Raw genomic sequence first — 18,782 nt, forward strand, 5'->3', positions numbered from 1 at the left:
CATTAGCCAGACTCATCAAGAAACAAAGGGAGAAAAATCAAATCAATAAAATTAGAAATGAAAATGGAGAGATCACAACAGAAAACACAGAAATACAAAGGATCATAAGAGACTACTATCAACAATTATATGCCAATAAAATGGACAACGTGGAAGAAATGGACAAATTCTTAGAAAAGTACAACTTTCCAAAACTGGACCAGGGAAGAAATAGAAAATCTTAACAGACCCATCACAAGCACGGAAATGGAAACTGTAACTAAAAATCTTCCAGCCAACAAAAGCCCAGGTCGAGACGGCTTCACAGCTGAATTCTACCAAAAATTTAGAGAAGAGCTAACGCCTATCCTGCTCAAACTTTTCCAGAAAATTGCAGAGGAAGGTAAACTTCCAAACTCATTCTATGAGGCCACCATCAGCCTAATACCAAAACCTGACAAAGATCCCACAAAAAAAGAAAACTACAGGCCAATATCACTGATGACATAGATGCAAAAATCCTTAACAAAATTCTAGCAATCAGAATCCAACAACACATTAAAAAGATCATACACCATGACCAAGTGGGCTTTATCCCAGGGATGCAAGGATTCTTCAATATCCGCAAATCAATCAATGTAATACACCACCTTAACAAATTGAAAAATAAAAACCATATGATTTTCTCAATAGATGCAGAGAAAGCCTTTGACAAAATTCAACATCCATTTATGATAAAAAATCTCCAGAAAGCAGGAATAGAAGGAATATACCTCAACATAATAAAAGCTATAGATGACAAACCCACAGCAAACATTATCCTCAATGGTGAAAAATTGAAAGCATTTCCTCTAAAGTCAGGAACAAGACAAGGGTGCCCACTTTCACCATTACTATTCAACATAGCTTTGGAAGTTTTGGCCACAGCAATCAGAGCAGAAAAAGAAACAAAAGGAATCCAAATTGGAAAAGAAGAAGTAAAACTCTCACTGTTTGCAGATGACATGATCCTCTACATAGAAAACCCTAAAGACTCCACCAGAAAATTACTAGAACTAGCCAATGACTATAGTAAAGTTGCAGGATATAAAATCAACACACAGAAATCCCTTGAATTCCTATACACTAATAATGAGAAAACAGAAAGAGAAATTAAGGAAACAATTTCATTCACCATTGCAACGGAAAGAATTAAATACTTAGGAATATACCTACCTAAAGAAACTAAAGACCTATATATAGAAAACTATAAAACACTGGTGAAAGAAATCAAAGAGGACACTAATAGGTGGAGAAATATACCATGTTCATGGATTGGAAGAATCAATATAGTGAAAATGAGTATACTACCCAAGGCAATTTATAGATTCAACGCAATCCCTATCAAGCTACCAACAGTATTCTTCACAGAGCTAGAACAAATAATTTCACAATTTGTATGGAAATACAAAAAACCTCGAATAGCCAAAGCGATCTTGAGAAAGAAGAATGGAACTGGAGGAATCAACCTACCTGATTTCAGGCTCCGCTACAAAGCCACAGTTATCAAGACAGTATGGTACTGGCACAAAGACAGAAATATAGATTAGTGGAACAAAATAGAAAGCCCAGAGATAAATCCACACACATATGGACACCTTATCTTTGACAAAGGAGGCAAAAATATACAATGGATTAAAGACAATCTCTTTAACAAGTGGTGCTGGGAAATCTGGTCAACCACTTGTAAAAGAATGAAACTAGAACACTTTCTAACACAATACACAAAAATAAACTCAAAATGGATTAAAGATCTAAACGTAAGACCAGAAACTATAAAACTCCTAGAGGAGAACATAGGCAAAACACTCTCTGAAATATATCACAGCAGGATCCTCTATGACCCACCTCCCAGAATATTGGAAATAAAAACAAAAATAAACAAATGGGGCCTAATTAACCTTAAAAGCTTCTGCACATCAAAGCAAACTATTAGCAAGGTGAAAAGACAGCCTTCAGAATGGGAGAAAATAATAGGAAATGAAGCAACTGACAAACAACTAATCTCAAAAATATACAAGCAACACCTACAGCTCAACTCCAGAAAAATAAATGACCCAATCAAAAAATGGGCCAAAGAACTAAATAGACATTTCTCCAAAGAAGACATACAGATGGCTAACAAACACATGAAAAGATGCTCAAAATCACTCATTATCATAGAAATGCAAATCAAAACCACTATGAGGTACCATTTCACGCCAGTCAGAATGGCTGCAATCCAAAAGTCTACAAATAATAAATGCTGGAGAGGGTGTGGATAAAAGGGAACCCTCTTACACTGTTGGTGGGAATGCAAACTAGTACAGCCACTATGGAGAACAGTGTGGAGATTCCTTAAACAACTGGAAATAGAACTGCCTTATGATCCAGCAATCCCACTGCTGGGCATACACACTGAGGAAACCAGAAGGGAAAGAGACACGTGTACCCCAATGTTCATCGCAGCACTGTTTCTAATAGCCAGGACATGGAAGCAACCTAGATGTCCATCAGCAGATGAATGGATAAGAAAGCTGTGGTACATATACACAATGGAGTATTACTCCGCCATTAAAAAGAATAGAATGAATCAGTTCTAATGAGGTGGATGAAACTGCAGCCTATTATACAGAGTGAAGTAAGCCAGAAAGAAAAGCACCAATACAGTATACTAACGCATATATATGGAACTTTGAAAGACGGTAACAATAACCCTGAGTACGAGACAGCAAAAGAGACACTGATGTATAGAAGAGTCTTATGGACTCTGTGGGAGAGGGAGAAGGTGGGAAGATTTGGGAGAATGGCATTGAAATATGTAAAATATCATGTATGAAAAGAGTTGCCAGTCCAGGTTTGATGCATGACACTGGATGCTTGGGGCTAGTGCTCTGGGACAACCCAGAGGGATGCTATGGGGGGGAGGAGGGAGGAGGGTTCAGGATGGGGAGCACATGTATACCTGAGGCGGATTCATTTTGATATTTGGAAAAACTAATACAATTATGTAAAGTTTAAAAATAAAATAAAATTAAAAAAAAATCCACAGGAGGCTTGACTCCCTTTAGGCCACTCAGTGGTCTCCAAGAAATACCCGTCGGGACTCGAGAGCAGAGCAGAGTCCTTTCCTTCCTCTCGAGATAAGGCCTGACTCCTCGGGTGCGTCTAAAATGCAACCCCGAGATCTCTGTCGCCCCTGGAGAGGAACATTAGGTCCCGGACACAAGCTTAGATGAGGTCTCTTTTGCCCTGAAGTGACTCGAGAGAAATCCCTAGCTCTCTCTCGCAACTCTAATGGAAGATTGGACTTCCCTGGGCCAACACAAGAGGAAGCCTGAATTCCCCATCATAACTCGAGAATCCCACCGAAACTCGAGAAAAACCACATGGTTACCCCGTCATCGCAAGATGAGGCCCTTGCCCGCTACAGCGTCTAAAGAGAAGTCCCAGGTTTCTTCTTGAAGTGTTTTCACACTTCAAGTGTGAAAACTTGGCACCCTTGATGCGATTCCAAAAGTTCCCCAACACCCTGGTCTCTCTCGAGGGGAACACCGAGGTTCCCGGTATGACTTCATCTGAGCCACTTCTCCCCTCCTGATTGCGACTGGAGGGTCGACTCCCGTGTTTTGTCTGGAAGGGGTTCCCAACCTTCCCGGCGCACCTCAGGATGAGGCTGGTCTAACGAGAATATTTGAGACGTAGCTTCATGGGTGGTAACACATGCTGAAAGACCCCGATTCCCCGGTCCGCTCTTGATAAGAACCCGATGCCCGGACACCTCTTCAAAGGCAACCCTGTGGAAGAAGGCACAACACGAAGGGGCACTGACACCCTCGTGCATCGTCCGGAAAAACCCGCAGATTCCAAACACAGTTCGACAAGTTGCCTGTCACCCCATGAATAACTCGAGAGGCAAGCGGAGTTCCATTCCTCCTTACAAGACGAGGCATGACTCTCCTGTCCTAACTCTGCAGGGACCCTGCGATCAGAGTCAGAAATGGAGATGAACCTTGAGGTTCCTGCCTCCACTCGAGATGAGGCCCTCTTCTATTGCACCAAACCCAGTGGAGTCCCGAGAGGGCCCTCCCAACTCCAGGGTATCCCTGACTTCTCAGAGGCACACTGAGAAGCTCCCTGAGGCCACCGGCACTAGTCGAGGGAACCCAGGGTTTACTGCCGTGACCCAAGAAACACCTTGAAAGTCCTTCTTTAACGGTTCTTGAGGCCCAATACACCTTCCATGACTCTAGAGCAATGACGCGCTCCCCCTCGCAATGCGCATGGAGACCTGACTTCCCAAGCGCCACATGAGAGGCTCCCTGAGCTCCCCGTAGTACCTCATGAGAAACCCCACACTGGCGCTGCAGCTCGAGAAAACCCACGAGACGCCCCCTTCATCGCGAGATGATGGCCTTCTTTTCCTGCATGGCCTGGAGAGCAATCCTGAGTCCTCTCTCCAAACTCCACAGGAGGCTTGACTCCCTTTAGGCCACTCAGTGGGCTCCAAGAGATACCCGTCGCAACTCGAGAGGAGAGCGGAGTCCTTCGCTTCCCCTCGAGACAAGGACTGACTCCCCGGGTGCATCAGGAAAGCAACCCCGAGATCCCTGTCCCCCCTGGAGACGAACATTATGTCCTGGACACAAGCCTAGATAAGGTCTCTTTTGCCCTGCAGTAACTCAAGCGCAATCCCTAGCTCTCCCTCGCAACTCGAATGGAAGACTGGACTTCCCTGGGCCAATACAAGAGGAAGCCTGAATTTCCTGACCTAACTCGAGAATCCCGCCACAACTCGAGAAAAACGACGTGGTTAACCCGTCACCACAAGATGAGGCCCTTGCCAGCTACAGCGTCTCAAGAGAAGTCTCACGTTCCGTCTTGAAGTTTGAAACGGTACTTAGAACCTTTGATGTGACTCCAAAAGTTCCCCGACATCCCAGTTTTACTCGAGGGGAACATCGAGGTTCCCGGCACCACTTCATCTGAGCCCCTTCTCCCCTCCTGATTGGGACAAGAGGGTCGATTCACTTGCTTTGTCTGAAAGGGTTACCGACCTTCCTGGTGCACCTCAGGTTGAGGTCCGTCTCAAGAAGAAATTCGAGACGTAGGCTTGTGGGTGGTGCCACATGCCGAAAGACCCTGATTTCCTGGTCTGCTCTTGATAAGAACCTGAAGGCTGGATACCTCTTCGAAGGCAACCCTGTGTATGAAGGCAAAAAACGAAGGGGAACTGACACCCCCATGCATCATCCGGATAAAACCGCAGGTTCCACACACAGCTCGACAAGTGGCCTGTTATCTGGTGAACAACTCGAGAGTCCAGTGGAGTTCCATTCCTCCACACAAGACGAGGCCTGACTCTCCTGTCCTAACTCTGTAGGGACTCTGTGTTCAGAGTCAGAAATGGAGAGCAACCCTGAGGTTCCTGCTTCAAATCGAGATGAGGCCCTCTTCTGACAAGGTCCAGCCTCGGCTGGTCCAGGGTTTTCGAAGGGGAGACAGAGTAGGCGACCTATTGATTTATTTATCAAAGATATAAAGAGTAATAGAATGAGGATAGCTCAGTAGGAAAATTTAGTGGAGAAAAGAAGCTGAGTAGCTTGGTTTATGCGGAAAATCAGTATAACCCGTGACACCAGGTTAGCTCTGACCACGGAGGCCACAGGCTCCCTCTCGAATAGCGAAAAGTGCCCCACCTTAGACACCTTCTCAAGTGGTCTTCGAAGCCCAGGCAAATAAATGGTCGCAGAGGATATCCGCGCTCCAGATAGACACTCATCTGAAAATTGAGGGGAAGAATGACATTAGGAGACTAAGCGTTGGCAATCAAGGCCCGTAGCTTTAGTTTCAACAGGGGTTTTTATACCCTAAGTTACACATAGAGGATAATGGGGATGCAAAGTCAGCAGCCTTTGATCCTTATCAAAAACCAGGGTTTCTTTCCTGCAAATGTATCATATACAAATGGTTTAGGTGATTTACATCATCTTCTAGCCAGAAGACCTATTAACATTTTATGACTCTTGACAAAGACTTATCAACCATAAGACTTATTTTCTCTAAGAGTAATTATTTTAAGGTTTGGCCCCATCTTTCGAAGATAAAATTGCATTCCTATAGGGCAGATATGTAATGGGTTTACAACAAAGGAAAGAATTTATTACCTTAAGGGTCTAAAGTTAGTAACACCAAGGCCACTACTTATTTCTTCTACATACCAACTATATTAATTAATACACATTCAATTATACAATTCAGGGGATGTGGAAACTTGGCAACAAGCATTGGTTCATCAATGAAATCTTTTACTAGTTTTATTCTGACAGTTTCTAACTCTCTGAGAGGCTCTAAGCTATTTGAATATCTTAAACTTCCCGTGCCTCTCGAGGCTTGGAGACTGTAAACAATTGTATGCATTGCTGTAGGAGTCCGGGTAAACTTGTCAGGCGAGTTAGAGAGCCATCTGACGTGTTTGGATTTAAACACTCCTAATTGCCCAGGAACTTTATTAATTGGAGCTGTAAGTTAGCTCTTTGACAGAAAGAATGAGATGGTGGTGGGGGACAGCCCCCAGTAAAGTCAGAGGTGAGAGCACAAAGCAATAAAGTAGGCAGACACTGGTTTTGGGGGGTAGATGCTCAAGAATATCCGGGAGGACTCCCGAGGCTCGATCCCGCCTTTGTGTATGCCCAGCCTCCTTCCTCATGACCTTTGTCACGAGTGGAATGTCTCTCGCCGGCTCCCGGCATCTCCCCGTTTTTTATTTCTTAAAACAGCCAGATGTAGCTCAGTCGCGAGCCTCTGAATACTCTGCCGAAGAATCCTGACAATACAAGGAAGAATGATTATGAGAAGCAGAATTAAAGCAGCCACCGCAGCATAGCTAAAGACATTAGACAGAATATTCTTTCCTGAGATGTAGTTAGGGAAAGTATGGAAGAAATCATTTGCTGTTCCAGCAGCAGTAAAATCTAATCGGGAGTGCTCCATGGTTGCTATTTGATAGTGAAGTTTCCCTACGTCTCAACCAATGTCAGAGCTGTTCCAGATACCTGAAATATGGTTTTTAATCTTTTCCCATTCAAAATCTGTCTCATTTACTTTCAGGGGTGTTCCACATATCCACCGATAGTCAGCATGACAAGACAATGCCATTTTCACCTTTAAAGCATGCAATTCAGTCCCAATATGTATTACTGCTTCCTCTAGGGCGTCTACCCTCATTTCTAATTTTCTCTCTATAGCTTCCTGTGTTGCCAATGTTAAAGAAACATTTTTGGACATAGAACCAACATATTGAGCAGTATGTACTTGTTGAGTCAATGATATTGCTGCCACAGTAACAGAAGTGATTGCACTTATCAAAGCTGCTGTTCCCAAGATAAGTAAGCCCACAAACCGTCGTGTTTGCATTAAATCCTGTAGTTGTTGTAATACAGCAAGACCATAATTCAATAAGTGGTTACATCATAAGATAAGGTGGATGTTGTAGCATTACAAAGGAGCAAACATTATATTGAGGGTTTAAACAAGATGAACCAGGGAGCAGCTGTAGGTGTCAGCCCGGGGGAGCAGTGTCCCCAGCATCAGGAGGCAGAACGCGAGCGGCAGGCTGTGGGCCAAGGCGCCTATGGTGGGCGGAGGGGCAGGGTTCGTGGTTTAGGGCTAGCCGCCACCGCTTGGGATCAGGGCGGTCCCCTCTCGCCGGTGGGGCCACGCTGGTCTGGACAGCACTCCGCGGGTGCGCTTTCCTCTCTGGCCCTCACTCGCTGCACAGACTTCTTTGCTCTAGGTCACGGGGTGCAGCGAGGTGGGTGCGAGGCACTGCTGGTGGCACGGAGGCGAGAGCTGGCTGGGGGAGGGGGAGCGAGCGAGTGCGCGCGCCGCGAACCTGGTCTTTGGGGAATGTGACATGACGAATTTGTCTGAGATCCAAACCGGAGAATCTGCATTCTGTAGAAATATACAAGCATACCCTCTCCCACAAGTTAGCAACACATCTGGCCTTTTTCACTCTCCCGTAAGGAGGCCTTTTTACTTGACCAGGGGCCGAGTCATAGCCTGTAATTCAGGCATCTAGTGTCTCATCATTGTAGTCTGCCCCTGTGTGTTTACGTTTAAGTGATTAATTACAATTGGAACATAACTTCACTATTTGTCTAGCTGTTTCCCTATGGATATGTTAATTTAGGTCTAATGTTTAGTTTAGGTCTCTGTATAAATTTAAGTAATAAATGTATAACCTCCTTATCTCATTTTGGTATACAGGTATACAGATATACCTAAATGCAAAATGCATTTATATATGTATTTATATATGGCAACAAGTATAAAGTTATTGACATATAATATATATAAATCAATATACTTGAATTAATCTTTATAATTAATATATTAATTAATATATATTACAACAATACAACACATACACAGCTAATACCAAACAACACAAACCAATATACTGTAATAATACATGTCACACATTTATAATTATACAGTATATAGCACATTTATCATCACAGCACATCAATCCATACCAATTAATATCAGCCACACACACATTATATTCTGCCATATATATTTAATTATACAGTATATATATATATGTGTGTGTATATAGTATACATATTAATTTATATACAAATTAATTAAGTATAGATCTATAAATAGAATTAGGTATACCTTTATTATATTTTATTTATACCCATACCTAATTAGGCAAACTGTAATTAGGCAAATACATTTATATTATGTATTTATAACAATATATAAAGTATTGTTAAATGTACCACCTGTACAGCATCTCCACCCCACATACCACTTTCTCTAATCCCACCAACTCATTTTCAGTATTATGTGTTGGCCAGGAGCTGGGCCAGTCTTTCCCAGCAATGCTAAGAGACGTCTGTTCCTGTGTCTAATAGCCCTGGCGTTTTATTCTCTTGAATTAAAAGATCTTTTAAAGGCCTTGGAACTGTAATTTCCTGCACCCAAAAGGCTAGATCACTAGATCCAAATGTTTTGTGGCTCTTAGCTTGAGAAGTCAAGTTTTTCCTTGTCTGATAGTAAGGTAAAAGTAAAAGCTGTGTTACTCTTTGACCTTTATTAATTTGTACAGTTTTGATAGGCAGTGAGATCAAGACTTTAATTTCTCAATATAATCAGAATCTACTACACCATGCACCAGCGAAATTTCTTTTCTTTCTTTTTTTTTTATTTAATTATTTTTTAAAAGAAAGCGAGCTACGCCCCAGGACAAATCTTACAATGTCCTCAGATAGGGGGCCAGCCACTCCGGTTGGAATTGGAGTAAGCGGCACATCAGGGGTTAATATTGTTATTAAATCTCCTTGCCTTTTCGCTTTTCTCCTAGCCTGGGTGAGACCCCCCTGAGGGAGTTTTCTCCAAGGAGCACGCTCTGAATATTGTGTACTAAAAGCTCCTTTGTTTAAAAAACTTTTTATCTTCCTCAGTCTTAGGCAACACTTTGGGAGGCTTTGGGGGCAAAGTGGGGAACTCCTGGGTCCTGGGAGGCACAATCGAAGGCGGTGGTGGTCTCCTTAAATCAGAAAGTGGTGGATAAGTTTTTTAAAGGTTTGTGCAGAGGGGGAGGGAGCTCGCCAGGGCTCTCGGCTGCAGCGTCCTGTAAGCCCTCTCCTTCCTCGGGAGGTAGACCACTTTCTCCCTCCTTTTTTTTTTTTCAATGGCAGAAAATATGATCTGTGCAGTAAATGGAGACTCACCACCATCCACCTCTATAGCCTCCCCCATAGGCTATTTAACAGCCTCGTGACGGAGGTCCAGGACATTTCTAATCATATTCCACAGTCAATAAATATTTGTCTATTCTTAGATGCAGAGAAATCCATTTTTAATTTTTTTTTAATTTTAGAGAATATTTTTATTTATTTTGTAACCTCTTTACCCTGGCTAAACTGCAGAGGGGACTAGAAAAGAAGCCTCAAGGTGAGGATCGAGTTCATCCTTGGGACTAGAGAAAATCCTTCTCCGGGAAACTCCTAGCGGTGGCCCTTTACCCCGACATGGAGGAGGAGGCATAGGGGGATGGGAGCGTCCCGAAGTTTTCCTCTTCTGTTCCGGAGATCCTTTAACTGTTTGGTAACTAAATCTTACGAACTGTCTGATCGGGGATGTTTCCCTCAACCTCCTAGGAGCGGATGGTCTGATTAGGGATGTTTTCTTAAACTTTTAGGAGCATCTTTAGCTAAAAAAAAAAAAAAAAAACAATCCTCATCAGAATGGCATCGAGCTGCTGTTTCCTCTAAACCTTTTTCAAATTGAGGGGAGAGCTGATCTTTCTTTTCATCCCTATCTTTTACATGCTCATTGGCAGTCATAGCAGCTAGCCATTCATTTAGCTGTCGATAGCTAGGTATAGCCTCTTCATTTTCACTTTTCTTTATAACAGGTACCTTTTCAGATTTGCTTTTTTGTTTAACAGGTACTTTTCCAACTTTACTTTCCACTTTAACAGGTACCTTTTCAAATTCATGAGCTGGATCTAAAACATCTCTAGTCATATTCCACAGAGGAAAGGTGTAAGTAGGGATTTTTTCCAAACCTTGCTGAGCACAATAAGCTCTTAGCTGTTTTCCTAGTTTTTTCAAGATATCTAGGTTAACAGTGCCTTGTTGTAGAAACCAAGGGCAGTGGTCTTGTACAAATGTAAAAAATGATTGAATGGAAGATGTTTTAACCTTGATTCTTCTTTTACTTAATAACTGTAAAATTACTCCTATAAAGAGCTGTCTTTCATTTGATTCAGTGTTGCCCATGTCAGAAAATTAAGGATAGTAAAAGATTTTGCTTTTAGCTATCTAAAGATTAGGCCCTTTTTGTCAGCCTTTTTAGAAACCGTTTTTTCTCTCTAACTCTTCAACACTTCCCACTCCTCTCGCCCTGTCTATTCTACAGGGGGATCTGCAGCCCCCTAAGTGGGATCCTATCTGTCCCCAAAACTGAACACTGGGGGAATGGGGTTGGGGATTTACCTTCGAAATGCCTGTCTCGGGCGCCACCTGCAGAGGTCCAGCCCCAGCTGATCCAGGGTATTTGAAGGGAAGATGGAGTAGGCGACCTATTTATATATTTATTTATTCATCAAAGATATACAGAGTAATAGAATGAGGATAGCTCAGTAGGAAAATTCAGTGGAGAAAAGCAGCTGAGTAGCTTGGTTTATGCGGAAAATCAATATAACCCGTGACACCAGGTTAGCTCTGACCACGGAGGCTGCAAGTGCCCTCTAGAATAGAGGAAGTTGCCCCACCTTAGACACCTTATCGAGTAGGTCTTCGAAGCCCAGGCAAATAAATGGTCGCAGAGGATATCCGCGCTCCAGATGGACACTCATCTGAAAATTGAGGGGAATAATGACATGGGGAGACCAAGCGTTGGCGAGCAAGGCCCGTAACTTTATTTTCAACACAGGTTTTAATACCCTAAGTTACACATAGAGGATAATAGGGGATGCAAAGTCAGCAGTCTTTAATCCTTATCAAAAACCAGGGTTTCTTTTCTGCAGATTTATCGTATTAAAATGGTTTAGATGATTTACATCATCTTCTGGCCAGAAGACCTATTAACATTTTATGACTCTTGACAAAGACTTATCAACCATAAGAGTTATTTTCTCTAAGAGTAATTGTTTAAGGTTTGGCGCAATCTTTCGAAGATAAAATTGCATTCCTATAGGGAGGATGTGTAATGGGTTTACAACAAAGAAAATAATTTATTACCTTAAGGGTCTAAAGTTACTAACATCAAGGCCAGTACTTATTTTTTCTACATACCAACTATATTAATTAACACACATTCAAGGATACAATTCAGGGGATGTGGAAACTTGGCAAAAAGGATTGGTTCATCAATGAAATCTTTTACTAGTTTTATTCTGACAGTTTCTAACTCTCTGAGAGGCTCTAAGCTATTTGAATATCTTAAACTTCCCATGCGTCTCGAGGCTGGGAGACTGTACACAATCGTATGCATAGCTGTAGGAGACCGGGTAAACTTGTCAGGCGAGTTAGAAAACCATCTGAGGGGTTTGGATTTAAACACTAATAATTGCCCAGGAACATTATTAGTTGGAGCTGTAAGTTAGCTCTTTGACAGAGAGAGTGAGATGGTGGTAGGGGACATCCCCAGTAATGTCAGAGGTGAGAGAACAAAGTCATAAAAAAGGCAGACTTTGGTTTTTGGGGGTAGATGCTCAAGAATATACGGGGGAACTCCCGGAGGCTCGATCCCGCCTTTGCGTATGCCGAGACTCTTTCCTCATGACATTTGTCACGAGTGGAATGTCTCTCGCTGGCTCCCGGCAATCTTCCATTGCACCAAACGCAGTGGAGTCCCGAGAGGCCCCTCCCAACACCACAGTATCAGTGTCTTCTCAGAGGCACCCTGAGCAACTGCCTGAGTTCACCGGCACAAGTTGAGGGAACACAGGGTCTCCTGCCGCAACCCGAGAAAGACCTCAAGAGTCTGTCTTCAACGCGTCTTGAGGCCGGATTCCCCTACCATGACTCGAGAGCAATGACACGCTCCCCCTCGCCATGCGCATGGACACCTGACTTCACTGGCGCCACATGAGAGGCTCCCTGAGCTCCCCGTCATACCTCGTGAGAAACCCCACACTGGCGCCGCAGCTCGGGAAAACCCACGAGACGCCACCGTCATCGCGAGATTGGGGACTTCTTTTCCTGCCTGACCTGGAGAGCAATCCCTGGTCTTTTCTCCAAACTTCACAGGAGGCTTTACTCCCTTTAGGCCACTCAATGGGCTCCAAGAGATACCTGTCGCGACTTGAGAGGAGAGCAGAGTACTTTGTTTCCCCTCGAGATGAGGCCTTACCTCGGGTGAGTCTGGAATGCAACCCCGAGATCCCTGTTGCCCCTGGAGAGGAACATTATGTCCTGGACAAAAGCCTAGATGAGGTCTATTTTGCCCTACAGTGACTCGAGAGCAACACCCATCTCTCCCTCGCAATTCGAATGGAAGATTGGTCTTCACTGGGCCAACACAAGAGGAAGTCTGAATTTCCCGTTGTAACTCGAGAATCCCGCCGCAACTCTTAAAAACCACGTGGTTCCCCATTCATCGCAATATGAGGCCTTTGCCCGCTACAGAGTCTCAAGAGAAGTCCCATGTTTCGTCATAAAGTTCGAAATGCTACTTGGCACCCTTGATGCGACCCCAAAAGTTCCCCAATATACCGGTCTCACTCCAAGGGAACACCGAAGTTCCTGGCACCACTTCATTTGAGCCCCTTCTCCGCTCCTGATCACGGCAGGAAGGTCGATCCCCCTGCTTTGTCTAGAAGGGGTTCCCGACCTTCATGGCGCACCTCAGGATGAGGCCAGTCTCACGAAGAAATTCGAGACGTAGCCTCGTGTTGGTGCCACGTGCCAAAAGACCCCGATTTCTCGGTCTTGCTCTTGATAAGAACCCGATGCCCGGACACCTCTTCTAAGGCAACCCTGTGGATGAAGGCACTACACGAGGGGGCACTGGCAACCCTGTTCATCGTCCGGAAAACCCCGCAGGATCCACATACAGCTCCACAACTGGCCTGTCACCCCTTAAACAATGAGAGAGGAAAGCGGAGTTCCCTTCCTCAGACAAGACGAGGCCTGAGTATCCAATCCCAACTCTGCAGGCACGCTTCGATCTGAGTCAGAAATGGAGAGGAAACCTGAGGTTCCTGCCTCAACCCGAGATGAGGCCCTCTTCCATTAAAACAAACCCAGTGGAGTCCCGAGAGGCCACTCCCATCTCCACAGTATCCCTGACTTCTCAAGGGATTCTGATAAGCTCCTTGAGGCCACCGGCAAACGTCGAGGGAAATAAGGGTTTCCTGCCACAATCGAAGAAAGACCTCGAGAGTCCTTCTTCAATGCGTCTTGAGGTCAGATTCCCCTACCATGGCTCGAGAGCAATAACGCGCTCCCCCTCGCCACGCACATGGAGACCTGACTTCCCTGGCGCCACATGAGAGGCTCCCTGAGCTCCCTGTCGTACCTCGTGTGAAACCCCACACTGGCGCCGCAGCTCGAGAAAACCCACAAGACCCCTCCGTCATCGCGAGATGAGGGCCATCTTTTCCTGCATGGCCTGGAGAGCAGTCCCAAGTCCTCTCTCCAAACTTCACAGGAGGCTTGACTCCCTTTAGGCCACAAAGTGGGCTCCAAGAGGTGCCCGTCGTGACTCGAAAGGAGAGCGGAGTCCTTTGCTTCCCTTCGACACGAGGCCTGACTCCCTGGGTGAGTCTGGAATGCAAACCTGAGATCCCTGTGGCCCTTGGAGAGGAACATTAGGTCCTGGACACAAGCCTAGATGAAGTCTCCTTTGCCCTGCAGTGACTCGAGCGCAACCCCCAGCTCTCCCTCGCAACTCGAATGGATGATTGGACTTCCCTGGCCCAACACAAGAGGAAGCCTGAAATCCCCGTCGTAACTCGAGAATCCCACCGCAACTCGAGAAAAACCACGTGGCTCCCCCGTCATCGCAAGATGAGGCCCTTGGCCGCTACAGCGTATCAAGAGAAGTCCCACGTTCCATCCTGAAGTACAAAACGGTACTTGGCACCCTTGATGCGACCCCCAAAGTTCCCTGACATACCGGTCTCACTCGAGGGAAACACCAAAGTTCACGGCACCACTTCCTGTGAGCCCCTTCACCCCTCCTGATCGCAACAGGAGGGTCGACTCCCATGCTTTGTCTGCAAGGGGTTCCCGACGTTCCCTGCGAACCTCTGGATGAGGCCGGTCTCATGAGGAAATTCGAAAAGTAGCCTCATGGTTGGTGCCACATGCTGAAAGATCCCGAATTCCCGGTCCACTCTAGATAAGAACCTGACACCCGGACATCTCTTCGAAGGCAACCCTGTGGATGAAGGCACAACACGAAGGGACACTGACATCCCCATGCATCGTCTGGAAAAACCCGCCGATTCCACTCACAGCTCCAAATGTGGACTGTCACCCCGTGAACAACTCGAGAGGCAAGTGAAGTTGCATTCCTTCACACAAGACGAGGCCTTACCCTCCTGGCCCAACTCTTCAGGGACCCTGCGATCGGAGTCAGAAATGGAGAGGAACCCTGAGGTTCCTGCCTCAACTAGAGAAGAGGGCCTCTTCCATTGAACCAAACTCAGTGGTGTCCCGAGAGGCCCCTCCCAACACCACAGTATCCCTGAATTCTCAGAGGCTCCCTGAGAAGCTATCTGAGGTCACTGGCACAAGTCGAGGGAACCCAGAGTTTCCTGAAGTAACCCGAGAAAGACTTGGAGAGTCCTTTTTCAACGTCTCTTGATGCCCGATTCCCCTACCATGACTCCAGAGCAAGGACGCGCTCCCCTTGCCACAAGCAGGAAAACTGACTTCCCTAGTACCACACAAGAGGCTCCCTGAGTACCCCATCGTACCTCGTGAGAAAACACACAGTGGCGCCGCAGTTCGAGAAAAACCACAAGATGCCCCCGTCAAGGAGAGATGGGGGCCTTCTTTTCCTGCCTGACCTGGAGAGCAATCCCTGGTCCTCTCTCCAAACTTCACAGGAGGATTGACTCCCTTTAGGCCACTCAGTTGGGTCCAAGAAATTCCCGGTGCGACTCGAGAGGAGAGCGGAGTCCTTTGCTTCCCTGGAGACGAGGCCTGACTCCCCGGGTGAGTTTGGAATGCAACCCCGAGATCCCTGTCGCCCCTGGAGTGGAACATTATGTCCTAGACACAAGCCTAGATGAGGTCTATTTTGCCCTACAGTGACTCGAGAGCAACCTCCATCTCTCCCTCACAATTTGAATGGAAGATTGGTCTTCCCACGGTCAACACAAGAGGAAGTCTGAATTTCCCATCGTAATTCGAGAATTCAGCCTCAAGTCTTAAAAACCATGTGGTTCCCCCTTCATCGCAATATGAGGCCCTTGCCAGCTAGAGTCTCAAGAGAAGTCCCACGTTCCATCTTAAAGTTCGAAATGCTACTTGGCACCCTTGATGCGACCCCAAAGTTCCCCAACATACCGGTCTCACTCCAGGGGAAGACCGAAATTCCCGGCGTCTCCAGGGAAGTCCCATGTTCCGTCCTTAAGTGTGAAACGGTACTTGACACCCTTGATGAGACCGCAAAAGTTCGCCGACACGCTGGGTGCCTCGAGGGAAACACCGAGGGTCCCGGCACCACTTCATCTGAGCCCCTTCTCCCCTCCTGATCGCGACAGGAGAGTCGATTCCCCTGCTTTCTCTGGAAGGGGTTCCCGGCCTTCCTGGTGCACCTCAGGATGAGGCCGGTCTCAGGAGGAAATTCGAGACTAGCCATGTGTGAGGTGCCACGTGCCGAACGACCCCGATTTTCCGGTCCGCTCTTGATAAGAACCCGATGCCCGGACACCTCTTCGAAGGCAACCCTGTGAGTGAAGGCACAACACGAAGGGGCACTGACACCCCCGTGCATCATCCGGAAAAACCCGCAGGGTCTACACACAGCTCGACAAGGGGCCTGAGACTCCCGGAACAACTCGAGAGGCAACCAGAATTCCATTCCTCAGACAAGACGAGGCATGACTCTCCTGTCCCAACACTACAGGGACCATGCAGTCGGAGTCAGAATCGGAGAGGAAGCCTGAGGTTCCTGCCTCCCCTCGAGATGAGGCCCTCTTCCATTGCGCCGAACCCAGCAGAGTCCCGAGAGGCCCTGCCAACTCCACAGCATCCCTCACCTCTCAGAGTCACCATGGGAAGTTCCCTATAGTCCCCTGCAGAAGTCGAGGGAAACGAGGGTTTCCCGCCGCCACCCGAGAAAGACCTCGAGAGTCCTTCTTCAACGCGTCTTGAGGCCCTAGTCACTTCCCATGACTCGAGAGTGATGACCAGCTCCCCCTCGCCATGCGCATGGAGACATGAGTTCCCTGGCACCGCACGAGAGGCTTGCTGAGGTCCTCGTCGTGCCTCGTGAGAAAACCCCCATGGGCGCCGCAGCCTGAGAAAACACATGAGACGCCCCCGTCATCGCTAGATGAGGGCCTTCTTTTCCTGCCTGGCCTGGAGAGCAATCCCGAGTCCTCTCTCCAAACTGAAGAGGAGGCTCGACACCCTTGAGTCCACTCATTGGGCTCCAAGAGATCCGTGTCGCGACTTGAGAGGAAAGCAGAGTCCTCTGCTTCCCCTCGAGGCGAGGCCTGACTCCCTGGGGGAGTCTGGAATGGAAACCCGAGATCCCTGTCTTCCCTTGAGAGGAATATTAGGTCCTGGACACACGCCTCGATGAGGTCTCTTTGGCCCTGTGGTGACTCGAGCAGAACCCCCAGCTTTCCCTCGCAACTCCAGGGGAAGATTGGGCTTCCCAGGGCCAACCCAAGAGGAAGCCTGAAATCCCCGTCGTTTTCGAGAATCCAGACTCAACTCGAGAAAAACGACGTGGTTCCAACGTCTTCACAGAATGAGGCCCTTGCCCGCTACAGCGTCCCCAGGGAAGTCACATGTTCCGTTCTGAAGTGGGAAACGGTACTTGGCTCCCTTGTTGCGACCCCTAAAGTTCCCTGAAATGCCGGGTTCCCTCGAGTGGAACACCTAGAGTCCCGGCCCCACTTCATCTGAGCCCCATCTCCCCACCTGATCACGACAGGAGAGTCGATTCCCCTTCTTTGTGTGGAAGGTGTTCCCGGCCTTCCCGGCGCACCTCAGGATGATGCTGGTCTCACGAGGAAATTCGAGATGAGCCACGTGGGTGCTGCCACATGCCGAACGACCCCGATTTCCTGGTCCGCTCTTGAAATGAACCCGATGCCCGGACACCTCTTTGAAGGCAACCCTGTGGGGGAAGGCACAAAATGAAGGGGCAATGACACCCCTGTGCATCTTCTGGAAACACCCGCAGGTTCCACACACAGCTCGACAAGGGGCCTGAAACCCACTGAACGAGTCAAGAGGCAAGCAGAGTTCCATTACTCAGACAAGACGAGGCCTGACTCTCCTGTCCCAACCCTGCAGGGACCCTGCGGTCGGAGTCAGAAATGGAGAGGAAGCCTGAGGTTCCTGCCTCCAATCGAGATGAGGCCCTCTTTCATTTCGTCAAACCTAGTCGAGTCCCGAGAGGCCCCTCTAACTCCTCAGTATCCCTCACCTCTCAGAGGCACCTGGGAAGTTCCCTAAGGTCCCCGGTAGAGGTCGAGGGAAATAAGTGTTTCCCACCCCTACCCAAGAAAGACCTCGAGAGTCCTTCTTAAATGCGTCTTGAGGCCCTAGTCCCTCCCATGACTCCAGAGCAATGACGCGATCTGCCTGGCCACACGCATGGAGGACTGACTTCTCTGGCGCCACACGAGAGGCTCCCTGAGCTCCCCATCATATCTCGTGAGAAACCCCACACTGAAGCCGCAGCTCGAGAAAACCCATGAGATGCTCCCGTCATCAAGAGAGGAGGGCCATCTTTAACTGAATGGTATGCAGATCAAGCGTGAACCTTCTGTCCAAGCTACACAGGACGCTTGACTCCCGTTAGGCCACTCATTGGGCTCCAAGAGTTACACGTCGTGACTCGAGAGGATAGTGGAGTCCTTTGCTTCCACTCGAGACGAGGCGTGACCCACCAGGTGAGACTGGAATGCGACCCCGATATCCCTGTTGCCCCTGGAGAGGAACACTACGTCCTGGACCCAAGCCTAGATGAGGACTCTTTGCCCTGAAGTGACTCGAGAGCAACCCACAGCTCTCTGTGACAAGTTGAATGGAAGATTGGACTTCCTGGGCCAACACAAGAGGAAGCCT

The sequence above is a fragment of the Bubalus kerabau genome, chromosome 7 (genome assembly GCF_029407905.1).
Source record: "Bubalus kerabau isolate K-KA32 ecotype Philippines breed swamp buffalo chromosome 7, PCC_UOA_SB_1v2, whole genome shotgun sequence".
NCBI lineage: Eukaryota > Metazoa > Chordata > Mammalia > Artiodactyla > Bovidae > Bubalus > Bubalus kerabau.